This window comes from Pleurodeles waltl, chromosome 3_1, assembly GCF_031143425.1.
Source record: "Pleurodeles waltl isolate 20211129_DDA chromosome 3_1, aPleWal1.hap1.20221129, whole genome shotgun sequence".
Lineage (NCBI taxonomy): Eukaryota > Metazoa > Chordata > Amphibia > Caudata > Salamandridae > Pleurodeles > Pleurodeles waltl.
Genome location: NC_090440.1, coordinates 1,228,022,703 through 1,228,042,692, shown reverse-complemented (window position 1 = coordinate 1,228,042,692; position 19,990 = coordinate 1,228,022,703). Strand labels below are relative to the sequence as shown.

The window sequence follows — 19,990 nt, the reverse complement described above, 5'->3', positions numbered from 1 at the left end:
TTATATGAGTCCCGTTTGTGGTCAGTATTACATGATGGTAAAGGTTCTAATGAGGGGAGATGTTTTTATATTAAGCATTCTGTATTTTGCGTTAACTTTGTTCATAATTATTTTTATTTACGTTTTTGCAATGTACAATTACTGATTGACATTGGAAATGTCTTTTTCTTTGCTAATAAGAATATGCAGTTGGTTTGCTTTTATGTCTTGTCCAATATGTAAAATGTGTATTTTATTTTAAGGGGTGTGTGCCCTTGCATTGGCGGACTGGCATAGCCTTCTTTTTTTTTATTTAAAAGAAAAAAAAGCAGGGTTGGGATAGTGGGTTTACTTTGGCACTGTTATGTATTTACAGCAGTAAAAAAAATGGTGTGTCCCTTTTGTAATATATCAGTGGTGAAAAGTGGAGTTTGACAAGTGTGCATTTGACAGTGGCCATTGACAATAACCATTGGACCTATATTTAACAATGAGATAATATTTAGATGGGCCAGTTGAATCTGTGTGTTGTGCAAGAGTTAAGACTTTTAGGGCCAGATGTAAAACCTTTTTGCACGTCACAAACAGCTAATTTTGCAGTTTGCGACGTGCAAAAAGCACTTTGCGATGCCCAATCCCCGTTTTGCGATTCTGTAACCTGGTTACTGACTCGCAAAACCGGACTGCGAGTCGCAATTAGGAAGGGGTGTTCCCCTTCCTAATTGCGAGTCGCAGCGCGATGCTGTTTTGTTTTGTGACCGCGAACGCGGTCGCAAAGCAATCGCAGTTACCACCAGTGTCACACTGGTGGTGGTAACCCATTCGCAAAAGGGAAGGGGTCCCCATGGGACCCCATCCCCTTTGTGAATGGCATGAAAAAAATTTTTTTACTTTTGTAATGCATCTCGTTTTCCTTTAAGGAAAACGGGCTGCATTACAAAAAAAAAAACTGCTTTATTTAAAAGCAGTCACAGACATGGTGGTCTGCTGTCTCCAGCAGGCCACCATCCCTGTGAGTGCCGCCACTCGCAAGGGGGTCGCAAATTGCAACCCACCTCATTAATATTAATGAGGTGGGCCTTTGCGACCCCCTTGCGAGTCGCAGATGGTGTCAGGGATACCATCCTACATTCTGGATTGCAACTCGCAATTTGCGAGTTGCAATCAAGATTTTTGCTACATCTGGCCCTAAGTGCCTGAAATTCATAATTTTTGGTCTGTATCACTTCATTGTGCATTATTTATTTTTTTACTGTTTCTTGTACCATATGTTGAATCCTCAAGCTGTGCTTTGTTTATTGTCTAATTCCTTTTCACAAAAAATATTGAAGGTGCAGTTTGACCTTAGCGTTCATAAATCAGGCAAGAAATTGTGGTAATAATAATGTATATTGCAATGAAAGTACTACCTTTTAGTTATTCCAAAAGATTTCTTAGCATCAATTGACTAATTGAGCACAGTTTCTATACATTACTATGCTGGATCAGTGCCAAATGCCACTTGTCCAAGTGCCCAGAGCTGTATACCTAACATAGCTACCCAATGAATGGCCAAGCACTTACGATGCCGCCATTTTCTAAAATAATGAGCTACGAGAATCTGAGCTACCACACATGAAAGTATTGATTTTCCTTCCATGAGATCAGCCTTTTTGAATAATAAAAAATTAAATTGCTAATTAAGCATATTGACAGAAGAACTTAAACCAACGTATCACTTTATGGAAACAAGGTGGTGATGCCCACTAAGATGTCCATTCGCCATTTTTAGACATGTACAGTTAGATATACTGCTAGACCATTGTTATTTACATCACATGCATGATGCTTATGTGCACCAGAAGCCTACTGTCAATGCACTCATTCCATAAAGGAAGTGGCATCACCAGCATGTTAGGGAAGGTTTCCAGGTCACGGACTATGTGCATTTCTTAACCATTGCTCATTCAGTAGGAAATAGCGGATGCAGTGACCTGTGACGAAGGTCGAGGGACATATGGTGAGTATTGAAGGTTACTTTACTTGTAAAACCTCTGAAAAGGAATTATGGGGGTCATTCTGACCCTGGCGGCCGGTGACCGCCAGGGTCACCGACCACGGGAGCACCGCCAACAGGCTGGCGGTGCTCCCAAGGGCATTCTGACCGCGGCGGTTCAGCCGCGGTCAGAAAGGGTAAACCGGCGGTCTCCCGCCGGTTTACCGCTGCCCCATTGAATCCTCCATGGCGGCGGAGCGCGCTCCACCGCCATGGGGATTCAGACACCCCCTACCGCCATCCTGTTCATGGCGGGAAACCCGCCATGAACAGGATGGCGGTAGGGGGTGCCGCAGGGGCCCCCGTAAGAGGGCCCCACAAAGTATTTCAGTGTCTGCTTTGCAGACACTGAAATACGCGACGGGTGCAACTGCACCCGTCGCACCCCTGCAACTACGCCGGCTCAATTCTGAGCCGGCGTCCTCGTTGCAGGGGCATTTCCGCTGGGCCGCCGGGCGCTCTTTTGGAGAGCGCCCGCCGGCCCAGCGGAAATGTTTGAATGGCCGCCGCGGTCTTTTGACCGCGGTGCGGTCATTTGTCGGCGGTACCTTGGCGAACGGCCTCCGCTGTCCGCCAAGGTCTGAATGACCCCCTATATCCGTTATTATCATCTATCTAGTTCGTTCTTTCTCTCTGATCATGTTTAAGTGGTTGATGAAATGAACGATAGTTCCAAAGGCACTCGGAGCCTCAGATGCAGTCACAAATCCACAAAGTCTACTGAAAACAGATGCTAAAACAAACAGAATACAACACACAACCTGTGGTGTGGAATTACAGTGCAAATTCAGCTTCCACCACAAGCATCACGTCTGCCCAGTACCTTACAGTGCAACCCTTTGCTTGTTTGATTGAAGGGTGTTGTGTAGAGTCATATCTCTGAAAGTGCCCTGCACTCTCTTCTTGATTGTTGTAGGTTGACGCAGGCATACCCTCCTTCCACATTTCAGCTGATCTCTGGGAGTCCTGCCCTTGGGAAGCCGACAGGAACAGGAACACCAATAGGATTGTTTAATACTCAGCGGTTTTTGCCTAGCCTTTGTCAGCACCGACATTTGAAAACTTGTCACTGTCCTGGTTGTGGAAGTGTGCAGAACCCACTTGCGTATGGCTAGCCACTTTGGGAATGAGCCAAGTCAGCTGGCAGTGAATGTCGTTTGTTCTCATGATAGGGACTCTTGCCAGGAGCAGACATTGCTGTCTCTCGTTCTTGTGTACTGGATAATTGACTGCCAGCAATTATAATCAAGGTTACCACTGTTGCCATCCCATCGCAAATTTTGCAGTCCACATCCTCTCTGAGGTTGAATCTTAAAGCTGGATTTTGGAATTTTGAATCCTCAATGTTTAGAAAATTCCCTCGATTTTTCTGCTTTAGAAACATTCCTAAATCAACAGGGCAAAGGTATTTGAAAGGCCTCTGCTTTCAGTGTGCAAGTATTTGCAGATATTGTGGTCTCCATTGTCACTGATCCATTGAAAGATAAATGTATTAACATCACAGCTTTATACTTGCAATCAGAGAAGATCCCTGCAGAAGACCTAGAGATATTATCTGAGTATGCAATTCATCGAAACCTTTCCATCACAGTAGCGTAAGAGCCAACCAGGTAATGTTGTCAGTGTGCCTTAATTTTTGATCTAATACTTGTTTTTAAATTGCTTGAGCTTCTACTTTAGATGTCCTCTCATTAAGTCGTCACTTTTATATATTGTTATATGGTGATTGATACTTGTTTGACCTGCTATCCTAAACAAACTATTGGGTTACATGGTTATGTTAAATGTAATCTAGAATTAAATAATTACATTTTTAACTAACTATAGGTGTGTTTGCAAAATCCCTTTTAACTTTCTGTCTCACGGCGGTGGTACCAATGCAGGCACCTTTGTGCCATGGTTCATGTGTTGCAGGCAGGATTGTTTTTGTGCAGGAAGACTCTTTCCGGCACTGAAGCAATCCTGAGAGGTGCTTTTCTCTTTTTAAGTGGGCTGCATAAAGAGGGAAAAACAAAAAGAAAGAAATACATTTCTCCTTGTTGTGTCTCTGTTGGGAAGGCGTACAATTTTGAGGCTCTCCCAGCTGTACTTGGCTTGGTAAATCTTGGGATGGCCAAAATACATTGTTGGATACATGGGAACACCCACCCCCTATGCATGTAATGCATTCCCGGTGCAGAGAAATGCAAGGCAGGTAGCTACTTCTGCTGCCTTGTATTGCACCATATTTACCAAGCCACACTTGGTAAAAACTTTTTTGCCACAAACTGCATGTTTCCAAGTGGTAGGCGATTTTCCCCCATTTTGTGATCACTGTCTACTTGCAGTTTGTACTGAAAAAAGTTGTGAAAACCATGGGCAAACCCAGAAAATTATACATTTTTATCAAGAGGACAAAATTCTGAAGTCTCCAAAAAACCATTGAGGTAGAGCACTCAAGGTGACAATGTTTTCATCTGTAATTGTGTGCTCCAGTGGCTGATTTACCGACCATTCTTTGTTGCAGAAATATATATTGTTAGATTGTTTTAAAAAAAATGTTTTTATTACTTTTTCAGAGAATAACGTAAATATCTGCTTACTTTAGAGAACAATGAAATAGTAAAAACGCATTGCATCCAACTATCGTGTACAGTCACAATCATGTGCAGGGCATAGTGTACAATAACAAATCAAGGGTTATGAGTCAGCCCACAGTGTTGGCTGGTACGGTCAAATCTTGAGCCAATAAGTAAGTGTGAAATGGAGCCCATATGTCTGTGGACCTGGAGTTGGGAGGCTGGAGAAATGCATAGGCTTTACTTGAGGTATCACCATAGATAAGATAATTTAGCCAGTCACTTGAGGTAGGTATCCTACTGCTAAGCTATAGTGTGGTGATGCGCCATTTAGCTAGTAGTAGTGCCATGGCTGCAAACTTTCCGTGCCAGGGGCGAGAGGCATGACATAGCCGAGGAGCACCAGAAGGGGGCAGGGTCAATAATGTGTTTGATCATGGCAGAAATAACTGTGAATATAGCTTGCCAGTAGGTCTGTATAATGGAGCAGTTGCAAGTTAGATGGACAAAATAGGCATGGTCATCAGTCTATCTGGGACATTTGTGAGGGCGCTCGGTCAAATTTGGCAAGAGCATGGGGGGTAGTGTATGCGCGGTGTACAAACTTGTAAAGAAGCAGTTTGTGTCGACTGTTGATGGAAACCAGCTTAGTTTGCATGCAACAGATTTGCCATACCTTGTCTGAAATGGAGTGACCCAAATCCCATTCCTATACTGCCATCGGTGCTACATGGCGCACCGTTCTCAGCTCCAGGCTGGCATGCTGGAGGCAGGAAACAAGTCTAGTTCTTTGCTTTCCACAGTCGAGATCATCATGGTAAATGGGAAAAAGCCAGGCGGTTCTTCAGGAAATAAGGGCAATATTTTATAAAGTGTAGTGTGGTCGGAGACAGACAAAGTGATCTACAATGAAGGTAACTCCATCAGCCTCAAAAATAGTATGGAGGTCTAGTTTGCCATTAGTGAAAAGATCGCTTAGAGTGCGAATCTGGTGTGTAAGGAGTGTGCCAGCGTTTCCTTCCTCATGAGAAGCCATGGGTTATTGCAGAGAGGGATATCTGGTGAGTAGAGAAGGTCGACACCTATATATATTCGAAGTTTAGACCATGCTCAGCATGTCATGGAGAGGGTTTGTATGTCCCAAGGTTTGCGGTTAGTCCCTCAGGGAGAAGGGAGGACAAGGGAAGCTGGTCTGTCTGATGGTTTTGCAGTTTTAGATAAGGTAGTCTCATGTCAGGGTGGTACCAGTAGTAGGAAAAGTGGCAGTGTGACATCGGGTAGTAGAGGCGGAAGTCTGGTACTCCAAAGCCTTCCTTGGAGTAGGGGAGAGGAAGCATCTCCCATTCAATTCTCTGGTGGCGATTCCACCATGTTAGAGGTGTCAGGAGAGTGCGCAGCATGGAGAAGGATGTGTTTCACATGATCAAAATATCGATAAACAGATAGAGAAAGCGGGGGAGTACCACCATTTTAATAATAGCAATACGTCCCGCGATGGATAGTGGGAGCCGGATCCATCTGTCAATTTGAGTGGAGAGGGTGTCGATTGCAGGCCCATAGTTGCGACGGACCACTTCTTCTCTCTGCCTGTGAAGAAAAATGTCTAGGTATTTAGGGGAGTTGTCACACCACCTTAGAGGGTACTCAAGGGGACAGGGAGCAGTGGCCTCAGTTAGTGGGAACAATTTAGATTTGTGTCAATTTGTTAAGAGGCCAAAGGGCTACAAACCAAATAATTTCCCTGATTATGTGAGGGAGGTGTGTGGCGGATTCCCTCACAAATAGAAGTCTATCATCTGCATATACAGTAGCCAGGAGTGGACCTCTCTGAAAGCGCAGTCCCCTGTGCAGATGGCATTCCTGGAAATATCGAATTAGTGGGTCAAGGGTGATTATAAAAAGAAGGGGGTAAAAGGGGTAACCTTGATGGGTACCTCTGGAAATAGGGAAAACGTCTATGTGGTGACCGTTTATATAAATAAGAGCATAATGAGGTCATGAAATCTCTGGGCAGTGCCCAACTTGTCAAGAGTTGCTCTCGAGAATGGCCTCTCCAGGGAGTCAAAAGCTTTTTCTGCATCAATGAGGGCGACAGCTGCCGGGAGGTTGGATTGATTTGGTTTATTACTGCAAAAATGGTGCGCAAATTAATGGTGATGGAATAATGGGGCACAAAGCGCTTCTGAAGCAAGGAAATTATTTGCTCCATGAGGAGCGCTAGATGCGTTGCTGTGACTTTCAGGAGGATGTCATCATAAATGAGCAGGGACAGGGGTCTGTAGGAGGAGCAAAGCTGAGGAGGTTTGCAGATTTAAGGAGAGTAATAATGGCTTCCTGGACATTGGGGTGAGAGTACTGTTTTTGAGGGCATCTGCTTAGACCTGTTAGACCTCGGAGAGGTGGGGAACCAGGACATGCGTAAAGGCCTTCTAGAAGTGTCCCATAAAGCCATTGAGCCCGGGGCCCTTCGACCCACCCACTGCATCAGGGGTTTATGAGATGTCATCTCAAGTGAAGGAGGCCGCCAAAGAGTGTTGCTGGCCATCCATGGACCAGACCATAGCAGTCTCAGAGAGATATGAACCAATTTCACTGGCATTGCCCACATTTCACGAGGTGTATGGTGTCTGGTAGTAATTCAGGAGTGAGCAGATGACGTTAACATCACCTGTAATCGTCGCACCTTCATCAGCATGAAGGCTCGTGATGTAGGTGGTTTGGTAGTTGTGGTGCAGAAGTTGAGCCAGGGTGAAGCTTGGGGATCAACCTCTCCATAATGGCAGGCGCGGTCATATTTGCAGTTATCCCTTATTAGTGAAATGTAGGCAGTGTCTAGTAGCCAGGCTGTCTAGGGGTAGCTGTAGGTAGAGCAGCCAAGGCTTAACTAGGTGACATGCAAAGCTCTTGCAATACTACTGTAGTCACACAGTACTTACACACAAGAAAGACAATACTCAGTGTTACCAGAAATAAAAGTACTTCATTTTAGTGACACAAGCCCAAAAAAATCTTAGAGGCTATACTCCCTTAGGAGTTAAGTATTATACACAACTTATACACTAGTAACAAAAAACAGGTAAATGAACAGTCAGAAAATAGTGTAAATAGTGAAAATCACAATAGGTTGCAATGGGCCTAGGGGGAACACAAACCATCTGCTAAAATAGTGGAATGTGAAAGTTGGTTTCCCACCTAGGCAAGTGTGGTGTATAGAGGGGCGCTGGGAGTGTAAGAAAACACCAAAGGTAAGTAAAATACTCCACCCCAGAGTCCAGGAAAGCAAGAGTAAAACACAGCAAGTTTCCTAAAACACACTAGAAGTCGTGGTAGAAGATAATGCAAGAACCAGAAGAGACTGCAAGACACCAATGATGGATTCCTGGACCTGAAGACCTGTGGAAGAAGGGGACCAAGACCAAGAAGCACTGAAGAGTCCAGGGAGAACAGGAGCCCCTGCTAACCCTGATGAAGGTGTAAAAGAAGAACCACCAGTGAGACGACACAGTCAGTATTGCCCTGAAGAAGATAGATGCAGGTTCCTGGTTGGTGCAGAAGATGTCCCATGCCAGATGGGTGAATGCAGTCTGGTTTGCATCACAGGATTCTGCGAACAAGCCTTGGTATATGCAAAACTCAAATTTTGCAAAAAATGGTGCTGCCCGGGCCCAGGAAGGACCAGGTCGACTCTACCCAGGATGGGGAGACAGAGGGGGCTCTCAGCAACTGAGAGCCCTCAGAAGACCTGGCAGCCCGCACAGGAGTCCCACAGCACGGGGACAAAGGAGTTACATATGGCAGTCATTGCAGCACTACACAAAGGGATCCCACGCCGGCAGAGAACAACTCAGGGAGCTGAGCATCGCAGGATAGAGTGCTGGGTACTTGGGCTTGGCTGTGCACAAAGGAATTCTTGTTAAAGCGCACAGAAGCCCTAGGAGCTGCAAAACACTTAATGCACACAGGTACGGTCTGGCACGGGGAGGCAACCTCTTACCTCCACCAAATTTGAACAGCTAGACCTCTGGACAGTCAGGGTCACTTTAGTCCACCACCTGTGTCCCAGGATCCATGTTCATCATTGGGAGAGGGGACCAAGAGTACCAGTCATTGCTGCAGAGAGGTACCTGCTGAAGCAGGGAAGTGACTCCGTCACTCCACAGGTGATTCCTTCGGTTCTTCTGGTGCAAGATTAAGACAGGCAGTGCTCGTAGCGTGCACTACCTGGAAACTGTTGCAATTGCTGGCAGGAGCTGAAGTTACAGAGTTGCAGTAGCCTTCTTGAATACTTTGTTGCAGTTGTAGAGTTCTTGGAGCAGTTCTGCAGTTGATCCAATGGCAGAAGATGGAGTAAAGGATGCAGAGGATCCCTGCTGGAGTCCTGCAATCTGAATCTTAGGAAACACCCACAGGAGAAACCCTAAATAGCCCTCAGAAATGTATTGATCACGTAACCAGGTATGGACCTATCAGGATGTGTCTCTGATGTCACCTGCTTGCACTGGCCACTCAGATGTTCCCTGACCATCCTGAAAACAAGATGGCAGAACCCAGGGACACTCTGGAGGAGCTTTGGGCCCCACCCCTGGGGATGGTCACTCCCCTTTCCATTGTCCAGTATTGTGCCAGAGAAGGGACTGGGGTTACCTGAACCGATGTAGACTGGATAATGTAAGGAGGGCACAGTGCCCTTCAAAGCCCTTCCAGAGGCTCTAGGAGGAAACCCCTCCCATGCCTGTAACCCCTATTTCGAAAGGGAGATGGTGTAACACCCCTCTCCTAAAGAAAATGCATTGTTCTGCCTTCCTGGGATTGAGCTGCTCAAGCCCCAGGAGGGCAGAAGCCTGTCTGTGAGGTGGTCGCCGAGACATTCCAGAAAAGAGGTTCTTGGAGGTAACAAAACCACTGCACCTGTGTGTGAGAAAGTAGCCTCTTTCTAGCATGGTTACCCCCATTTTTGGCCTGTTTGTCAGTGTTTGTCTGTGTGTTTTTACTATCTCACTGGGATCCTGCTAGTCAGGACCCCAGTGCTCATAGTTCATGGCCTACATGTCAGTATGTTTTGCTGTTTTGTCAGTATGCTTGACTGTCTCACTGGAGTCCTGCTAACCAGAACTGCAGTGCTAATGCTCTTTCTGATTCCAAATTTGTACTTACATACTGGTAACCAAGTATTCCACTCCAAATTGGAATACTGGACCCCCTTATAAGTCCCTAGTTTATGGTACCTAGGTACCCAGGGCAGTGGGGTTCCAGGAGTTCCTCATGGGCTGCAGCATTTCTTTTGCCACCCATAAGGAGCTCATCCAAAAACTTCTTCAGGACTGCCATTGCAGCCTGAGTGACAATAGCCATTTTCACTGCACCAGGTAACTTATAAGTCACCTATATGTCTAACCTTCAGTTCCTGTAGCCTAGGTGCAAAGTTACTGTGTGTGAGGGCACCCCCACGTTGTCTAGGACCACTTTCCCAGACTTCAGGGGTGCGGGTATGCCATTATAAGGGTGAAATACATATAGGTCAATACATATATGTAGCTAGCTTCACAATGGTAACTCCGAATATGGCCATGTGAGGTGTCAAAGACTGAGAAATTGTACCCCCAATCTGATTCTGGTATTGGGGGCCAATTCCATGCAATTTGGGGGCTCCACCTTGGACCACCAGTATTGCCATACCAGCTATCTGAGGCCTGCACTGCAGCTACAGCTGCTGCCACCTCACAGACAGGGTTCTGATCTCATGGGGTCTGAGCAGCTCAGTCCCAGGAAGGCAGAACAAAGCATTTCCTTTGGGAGGAGCGTGTTGCGCCCTCTCCCTTTGGAAATAGGTGTTACATGCTTGGGAGAGGTAGCCTACCAGAGCCTCTGGAAAGGCTTTGAAGAGCACAGATGGTGCCCTCCTTGCATAAGCCAGTCTACACCAGTTCAGGGACCCTCAGTCCCTGCTCTGGTGCAAAACTGGACAAAAGAAAGGGGAGTGACCACTCTCCTGTCCATCACCACTGGGTGTGCCCAGAGCTCCTCCAGTGTGTCCCTGGTGTTAGCCAGCTTGTTTTCCAAGGTGTGGGGACACTCTGGAGATCTCTGGGTGGCCAGTGCCAGCAGGTGACATCAAAGACCCCTCCTGATAGGTGCATACCTGTTTAGGTAGCCAATCCCACTCTCAGGGCTATTTAGGGTCTCTCCTGTGGGTTCCTCTTCAGATTCAGCTTGCAAGTTTCCACTAGGAATCCTCTGCAACTCCTGCTTCATCCTCTGACCGTCGGATCAACCACAGACTGCTCTTGGAACCGCTGTAACTGCAACAAAGTATCCAAGAAGGCTACTGTGACTGCAACTTTCGCTCCCGCAACTGCAACAGTTTCCTAGGTGTGCACGCTCTGAGGACTCCGTGTCTTCACCCTGCACCAGAAGGACCGAAGAAATCTCCTGTGGAGTGACTGAGTCACTTCCCTGCTTCTGCAGGCACCTTCTAAAACAACACCGGTTCTCTGGGACTACTCTCCTGACGACGTGCGTGCTCCCTGGAACGCAGGTGGTGAACCCCTTCGTCCCAGACTGTCCTAAGGTCCAGCTGTCCAAATTTAGCAGAGGTGAGAGCTTGCCTTCCCGGTTTGCACCGCGTCATCTCTAGCTCATGCGGCCTCTGTGCACTATTTGCAAGAATCCGTCATGCACAGCCTGGCCCAGGTCCCCAGCACTCTATCCTGCGACACTCAACTCACTGAGTTGTTCTCCAGTGGCGTGGGACCTTCTTTTGTAGTGCTGCAGCAACCACAATTTGCACCTTCTTTGTCCCCGTGTCCTGGGACTCCAGTGGTTGCTGTCTGGTCATCAGTAGGTTCTCTCCAGTGTTGGCAGCCCCCTCTGCCTCCTCAGTCTGAGTTGAGGCCCCCAGGTCCCTCCTGTGTCCAGGCAGCGCCATTTTGACCCAAACTGCAACAGTGCTTGAACCAAGGCTTGTTGGACGAATCCAGTGCTGCAACTCGCCTGCATCCAACATCTCGACGTGAGACATTCTTTGCATCACGTAGGAAGCCGCAGCCATCTTCTTTGGTGCTCTACTGCAGACTTCCTCCAACTAGAGAATTCTCTTTTGCATCATTTTCTAGGTTGGCAGGGGCTCCTGTCCTTACTTGGAATCTTCTGCGACTTCTGGACTTGGTCTCCTCTCTTCACAAGTCTTCAGGTCCAGGAATCCACCATTTGTTGCTTGCAGTCTTGCTTGGTTCTTGCAATAACTTTTATCACAACTTGTAGTGTGTCCTGAGGAAACTTGCAATACTTTACTCTTAATTTCCTGGGCTCTGGGGTGGGGTATTTTACGCACCTTTGTGGTTTTCCTACTCTCCTAGCGCCCCTCTACACACTACACTTGCCTAGGAAGGAATTTGTGATTCGCATTCCACTTTCTTAGTATATGGTTTGTGTTGCCCCTAGACCTATTGCTTCCTATCGCATTCTATTGTATGTTCTACTGTTTGCACTATTCTGTGACTATTTACTTACCTGATTTTGGTCTCTAGTGTATATATTGTGTATAATGCTTACCATCAGAAGGAGTATTGCCTCTAAGATATTTTTGGCTTTGTGTCACTAAAATAAAGTACCTTTATGTTTGGTACCACTGAGTATTGTCTTTAATTGTGTATAAGTACTGTGTAACTATAGTGGTATTGCAAGAGCTTTGCATGTCTCCTAGTTCAGCCTAAGCTGCTCTGCAACAGCTACCTCTAACAGCCTAAGCTGCTGGAACACTGACTACATTTCACTAATAAGGGATAACTGGACCAGGTGTAAGGTGTAAGTACCTAGGGTACCCACTACAAACCAGGCCAGCCTCCTACACTGGTGGTGCAGCGGTGGGCTAAGTACTTGCAATTGTTTTACCACTTTGTTACTAGTGCTTTTCACAAGAAAAGCTTGCTCCAATACTTAGAGCTATTCATAGTTGTACATAGAAGTCACTTCTAACTTTCTAAAAAAGTTCCTTAAAACTTTCTAAACATTTCTGAAAAGTTTTTTTCTTTTCTCTAAAATGATAGGCTTAATAGTTTACCAACCTTTTACTCTTTTTCCTAAACTCTTTCTGTCAACATGTCTTTTGTAGAGGCGACCCCTAGAGTAGTAAAAACAACTTATGAAAGTTTGAATTTTAGAAGTTTGAGGGGTCTCTGCATTGAAAGAAGTTTAGGGATTGGGAAGAACCCCAATAAGGAATTCTTCTTAAATCTCCTCCAGAAGGATGACCAGGGACTTAGCACTGGTCAGGTACAGTCAGAGGGGGAGGTAGAGGAAGATTCCAACTAGGCAGACTGAGGTGAGCATTCTGACAATCCTAGGGAGGGTCCTTCCACAGATCTTTCCATCAACAAACCCCCTAGTGTAGCTGGGAGTGGGAATGGGTCACACACCACTGGGCTCCCTTCACACCTAGAGGCCAGGTAACTAGGGTGACTCAAGTTAGGGAAAGATCTGCCTCTGCCAATTCCAATGTCACTTCTGACTCAGAGGTGTCACACACATCTAACCCAAAGCATGTGCCCCCCCGCCTTGCAAAAATAGGAAGTTTTGTAATAGATCATTTGGATGTGTCTATGTTGTGTTTCATGGCATTTCCTGTTGCGCGCTCTGGGTCTACCCACACAAGTGTGGTACCATTTTTCTTGGGAGATCTGGGAGACTGCTGGGTAGAAGAAATTTGTGGCTCCCCTCAGATTCCAGAACTTTGCAGCGCCGAAATGTGAGGAAAAAGTGTTTTTTGCCACATTTTGAGGTTTGCACAGGATTCTGGGTAATAGAACCTGGCAAGAGTCCCACAAGTCACACCATTCTGAATTACCCTAGGTGTCTAGTTTTCTGAAATGGCCAGGTTTGGTAGGATTTCCTAGGTGCTGAATAAGCTAGACGCCAAAATCCAGAGCTAGGCACTTTGCAAAAAACAGCTCAGTTTTCATAAGAAAAAATTGATGTGTCCATGTTGTGTTTTGATGAATTTCCTGTTGTGGGCACTAGGCCTACCCACACAAGTGAGGTACCATTTTTATCAGGAGACTTGGGGGAATGCTGGGTCGAAGTAAGTTTGTGGCAGCCCTCAGATTCCAGAACTTTCCATCAGCGAAATGTGAGGAAAAAGTGTTTTTTCCAAATTTGAGGTTTGCAAAGGATTCTGGGTAACAGAACTCAGTGAGAGTCCCACAAGTCACCCCATTCTGAATTGCCCTAGGTGTCTAGTATTAAAAAATGTATAGGTCTGCAAGGTCCCTGGGTGCCGGCTGAGCTAAAGGCCAAAATCCACAGCAAGCCACTTTGTAAAAAATGTGCCCGTTCTCTTTTGGAAAATGTCATGTGTCCACGTTGTGTTTTGGGTCATTTCCTGTCGCCGACACTGGGTACCTGGGGAATGCTGGGTGAAAGGAACTTTGTGGCTTCCTTCAGAGTCCAGAACTTTCCATCACCAAAATGTGAGAAAAAAGTGGGGGGTTTTGCCAAATTTTGAGGTGTGCAAAGGATTCTGGGTAACAGAACTCAGTGAGAGCCCCACAAGTCACCCCAGTCTGAATTACCATTGGTGTCTAATTTTCACAAATGTGTAGGTTTGACGTTTTTCTAAATGCATACATAAGTCTTGTACATTAGTGATGGACAGGGTAATTTTGGTGCAAGCATTAATCATGTTACTGGACACTTACACCAAACATATGTGTCTTTCTGATGTTGTGACTGGAAAATGCATGTGTGCTTATTTTGACAGGCTGTGTCAATAATTTGCACATATGCATTACCCAGAGCACATATCACTTTGAGGTTCAATGTCATTTTCTGTTTGACATCAATTGCAGACGCCAAAGGGACATGTGACCTTCCAAGATCTCTGGCATAGTTGCAGTTTAGAGGAACTTTGCAGTGCCAAAATGTGAGGAAAAAGTGTTTTTTGCCACATTTTGAGGTTTGCACAGGATTCTGGGTAATAGAACCTGGCAAGAGTCCCACAAGTCACACCATTCTGAATTACCCTAGGTGTCTAGTTTTCTGAAAGGTCCAGGTTTGCTAGGATTTCCTAGATGCCGAATAAGCTAGACGCCAAAATCCACAGCTAGGCACTTTGCAAAAAACAGCTCAGTTTTCATAAGAAAAAAATGATGTGTCCATGTTGTGGTTTGATGAATTTCCTGTGTTGGGCACTAGGCCTACCCACACAAGTGAGGTACCATTTTTATCAGGAGACTTGGGGGAATGCTGGGTCTAAGGAAGTTTGTGGCAGCCCTCAGATTCCAGAACTTTCCATCAGCGAAATGTGAGGAAAAAGTGTTTTTTCCCCAAATTTGAGGTCTGCAAAGGATTATGGGTAACATAACTCAGTAAGAGTCCCACAAGTCACCCCATTATGAATTGCCGTAGGTGTCTAGTATTAAAAAATGTATAGGTTTGCAAGGTTTCCCTGGGTACCGTCTGAGCTAGAGGCCAAAATCCACAGCTAGCCACTTTGTAAAAAATGTGTCCTTTCTCTTTTGGAAAATGTCATGTGTCCACGTTGTGTTTTGGGGCATTTCCTGTCGCCGGCACTGGGTACCTGGGGAATGCTGGGTGAAAGGAACTTTGTGGCTTCCCTCAGAGTCCAGAACTTTCCATCACCGAAATGTGAGAAAAAAGTGGGGTTTTTTGCCAAATTTTGAGGTTTGCAAAGGATTCTGGGTAACAGAACTCAGTGAGAGCCCCACAAATCACCCCAGTCTGAATTCCCATAGGTGTCTAATTTTCACAAATGTGTATGTTTGACGTTTTTCTAAATGCATACATAAGTCTTGTACATTAGTGATGGACAGGGTAAGTTTGGTGCAAGCATTAATCATATTACTGGACACTTACACCAAACATATGTGTCTTTCTGATGTTGTGACTGGAAAATGCATGTGTGCTTATTTTGACAGGCTGTGTCAATAATTTGCACATATGCATTACCCAGAGCACATATCACTTTGAGGTTCAATGTCATTTTCTGTTTGACATCAATTGCAGACACCAAAGGGACATGTGACCTTCCAAGATCTCTGGCATAGTTGCAGTTTAGAGGTAAAATTAGTTATACATTTTGTGTACACTTCCTTGTAGCTTTTTGTGTTGCAATTGCTAAAGTGTCATGGTGTAGAATAATTCCTATAGGAGCTACTATTTATATTTGCCAATTGTTTGGGGAGAGTGTTGCACACACCAGTATGGTCACTATTTTATTTGGGATCGCTGTGCCTTATGGTATAGGTGTTCAGTGCCATGAAGGCAGTTAGTTCCAGATTGGTGGGTACTACAGACATCTTGAGGTGTGTTTAATTTTTTTTTATGGTGCAACACTGCAGGCATATACATTGCACGTCATTATACTTCTGTCTGGGGCCCTTGGGTAAAGGAAGTCGAGTCCTGTGCTGTTGTACTGTGCCAAGTCCGTGGATAACAGGTAACAAATATGGTGAGTTACCTCCAGTCCAGGTGATGACTGCTTCGGTTTTCATCTTGGTCCAACAGCAGGGTATAATCGCTACTATTGGGTTCATGTCGGCAGGAAGGAGGAAAAGTGAAAAAAAGGGTGAGTTTTGTCCTTTTTTTTGCTCTCAATCCACCAACTCACGTATGGAGGTTTAGCCACAACAGGACTGAGAGGGTGGACTTTCATGGCAGCAGGAGGATTTCAGTCAGAAAACTGGGGACGGGACCTTTACTGCCAAGATCTAACTCAGGCCCTAAGTGATTTGCCTAGAATCACAGGATTTTCAACTGCCAAGACGCAAACCTTGTTCCCCACCCGCAAAATCAGCTGTGGCCGTTAAGCGTTGATGCGTTTATGTGTGTGTGTTTAATGTAGCTATGCAAGTGGTTTGATGCAAGAATGAGCTAGTTGGTGGATGAATTGTTCAAGGGTGAGTGAAAGAGTACACGTGTGATGACTTTTTAAGTGCCTAAGCTGATCAGTGACTGAAGTGGGAATCTCACCTATGAGCCACAACTGTTTAACGGATAGTCACACATAAATACTGACTTTCTAAGGGGATTAATTGTGTACCCTGTGTGAGTGATAACCTTTCATGCACTGCAATCACGTGCCTCAGAGCAATCAAGGAAAATGGCCCACAGTCCACAATTTCAGCAGTAAAAAGAATGTGTAGGTGACGTACAGTGTGCCCCAGTGCCACTGCACCTCCTGCACTATTGATAGCTACGTCTCTGTCCTTGCTACTTCTGTGAGATCTGCGACTAACACTGATGTATTGGTAATACTGGGATCACGAGATCCCCATGGTAATGGAATGTGGAATGCAGGGATTGCGGGGAGGACGGTTGAAGGAGAGGACGATGGCTGGGGCAACTATGAATAAACAGAGTTATCGTAGAGATTATTCTGGTGTGCTGTAAACTCATTTCAGCACAAGCTCAATATCACATTTGGCGACGAAGGTGGCGAGGGTGGCGGTCGCCTCAACATCAAAAGAGAAAAAAAAAAAGTGGAAGCAGGCAGTGCTCACAGTGGCGTGAAGGAGACGGGAACTAGATTCTGGCAATATCGGAGTGCAAGTATTTTCAAATTTGGATTGGAGATGAATGCTGCTTCCCGTTCACAACGTCGAATTTAATTGGAAAATTTCGGAATTGGTGCCGCATTGAGAAGCCTGCGGTTGCTCCGATCTCACTGCGGAGCAGAAACACAGTGGCAGTTCGTTCGGTCTCACAGCAGAGAATCGACAGCGTCGAGGAGAAAGCAGAACGAAGCAGTTTGGGTTATTTCTGTTCTGGAAACACGTCCCAGGATGAGGTTGTTCTTAAAGGGATGATCGTGTCAAACTCTTAAAGGGGAAGTGCCTCGTGTTGGTGAGAGTGTTTTTGCATCTTGAGCTCAGAACGAGGTTTTCATCAAAAGGACGATCGTTTTGGGACCTTAAAAAGGGAACTGTCTCATATTTGTGTGTTTCTATTATTTTTATAAATTGTTTTTTGGTCATCTCTATTTCAGGCATTTTTTTTTACAAAAAAAAATTGTGATAACAATTAATTTTTTTGTTTTGCCTGTTGTGTGGGACATACAGTGACAGGCACAATTTTACCATTCTCTAGAGGATATAAGGAGTACATTCTGACAGACACATTTAAAGGATTGGAAACATGTGTTTGACAAGCTATTTGTGATTCGGGACATTGTGACAATCGCTCAGCAGTCATTTGTGGGTCGGACACACACAGCTGAGTTATGCAGAATGTAACACCTCCACCTTTTTTTTTTATTAGTCCTGGAGATCCGATATATCCATGGAACAAATGGAAGAAAATGTTTATTCACTATGCTAGGGTGTGTGGCCCGACACTGAGTGCTGAAAGGAAACAGGCATTATTAATGCACTGTCTAGGGGGTGAGGGACAAGAGGTTCTAGAAAATTTGCCTGATCTGAATATTGAGGAGGCTAGGAGTTTGAATGAATATGAGACGTGTTATGAAACTGGACAAACATTATTTACCAAGGGTGAGTACAATAATGGAAAGATATTATTTTGGAAAAAGGGAGCAAGGTAAAGATGAGTCGGTGGAGGAATTTATAACCAGTTTGAGGAAACTGGCAGCGTCATGTAAATTTGGAACACTAGTGGATGAAAGAATTAGGGATCAATTTGTGTTAAAGTGCAGTAGTGATAAGATTAGGGAGGAGTTATGGTTAAAAGATGAACCACCTTTGGAAGAAGTGATTATGGTGGCAAAAAGGGTGGAACATATGTTGAAGTGCGTGTTGGAATTGAGTGGAAACAAAGTTCCAAGTGGTGAAGGTGCAAAGGTGGAGGAAATAGTATGTGAAGTAAAGAGCAGGGAGAGTGGGAAAAAAAAAAATGTGAGGATGTAATGAAGTTTAAAGGAGAATGTTTCAGATGTGGCAAAAGTGACCACAAAGCGAATGCAAATAATTGTCCAGCATTAAATGTTGTGTGGGTGCGGAAGGAAAGGTCACTACTACAAATGTTGTCGTAATAGAAAGAAAAAAAATTACAATAGTAATTTGATGAAAGAAGTCAACGAAATATCTCAGGAAGTGGTTTTTCAGGTTGAAGCACGGGTAAGGTGTGGGGAACATCCCAGTGAAGTGGTGAGAGTAGATGGTCTTGATCTACTGATGCGTTTTGATTCATGTTCACAATTGACGATAATTTCGAAGAAAAGTTTTGACATGTTAATTGGCAAAGATAGAAAGTTAAGGAAAATGGATGTGTGTCCAGGTGGTTATGGTGGGCAACCTATAAAGATGTTAGGGTACTTTGAAGGTCATCTTGAACTGAAAGATAGACATCTTTTAGGGAAAATTTATGTGTCCAACCAGGGTGATAATCTTTTAAGTTGGACACATCAAAAACTGTTGGGTGTTGTGTTAAATCCGAATGCACAACCACAGGTGCAAGTGCAATGTGTGGATGGTGAAGAGAATGACTTGGTCTGTGAATTTTCTAAGGTGTTCTCAGAAAAGTTGGGATGTCTTAAGGGTTATAAACATAAAATTAGATTGAAGAAGGGTGCTATTCCGGTGGTTGCGAAAATGAGAAAGATTCCTTTGGCCTTGCAAGAGCTAGTAGTAACTGAACTCAAAAAATTACAGGAGTTAGGTATAATAGAGGAAGTGGAAGCAACTGAATGGTTGGCTCCCATTGTAGTGGCAAGGAAGAGTGATGGAAACATCAGATTATGTGTGGACCTTAGAGCTCTAAACAGAGAGGTGGTAGTTGATAAATTTCCGCTTCCAAATATTGAGGAAATTGTCTCTATGATTGATGGAGCAAAATACTTCTCCACTTTAGATTTAACACCAGCATACCACCAGGTGGAACTAGAAGAGACTTCGCAGGAATTGACTGCATTTATTACACCTTTTGGGGCTTTTAAATTCAAGAGGATGCCTTTTGGACTTGTGTGGGCTTCTTCTGTATTTCAACGTATTATGAACAAAGTCCTAAAAGATGTGAAGGGTGTGAAGTGTTACCAAGATGATGTATTAATTTTTGCAGATACAGCGGTGGAACATTGGGAAAGAGTGAGATTGGTGTTGAAATGTTTAAGCCAAGCTGGCCTTACCCTCAAAAAAAAGAAATGTCATTTTGGCCTGGCTGAGGTTGAATACCTGGGACATTTGATTACAGGGGATGGGGTAAGACCCAAACCGGAGTTGGTTATGACGATTAAAAAGTTGGCTTCTCCCCAAACTAAAGAGGAAGTGAGTTCGTTTTTGGGGATGGTTGAATATTATGGAAGGTACATCAGGAATTTGGCAGAAAAAACGGTGAATATGAGAGTTTTATTAAAAAAAGGAAGAGAGTTCAAGTGGGATGCTGTATGTGAAGAGGAGTTTGTCAAAATTAAAGAAGAGTTGGAACATGCCCCTTGTTTACAAGCCTTTAA

General features: G+C 44.8%; 1 protein-coding gene across 2 annotated transcripts in view; it reads left to right on the top strand.

Annotated features, from left to right (window-relative positions):
• The window catches only part of LOC138285078 (glycophorin-C-like), a 234,466-nt gene that overhangs the window by 192,184 nt on the left and 22,292 nt on the right, over window positions 1-19,990 (top strand). The window contains exon 4 of one of the 2 annotated variants that reach the window (XM_069224596.1): window positions 2,931-4,414. The exons of the other annotated variant lie outside the window; for it this stretch is intronic. The gene's annotated coding sequence lies outside the window, so the exon portion shown is untranslated. Of the gene's footprint in view, window positions 1-2,930; window positions 4,415-19,990 lie in introns of those variants that run through there. 2 annotated transcript variants of the gene reach the window in all.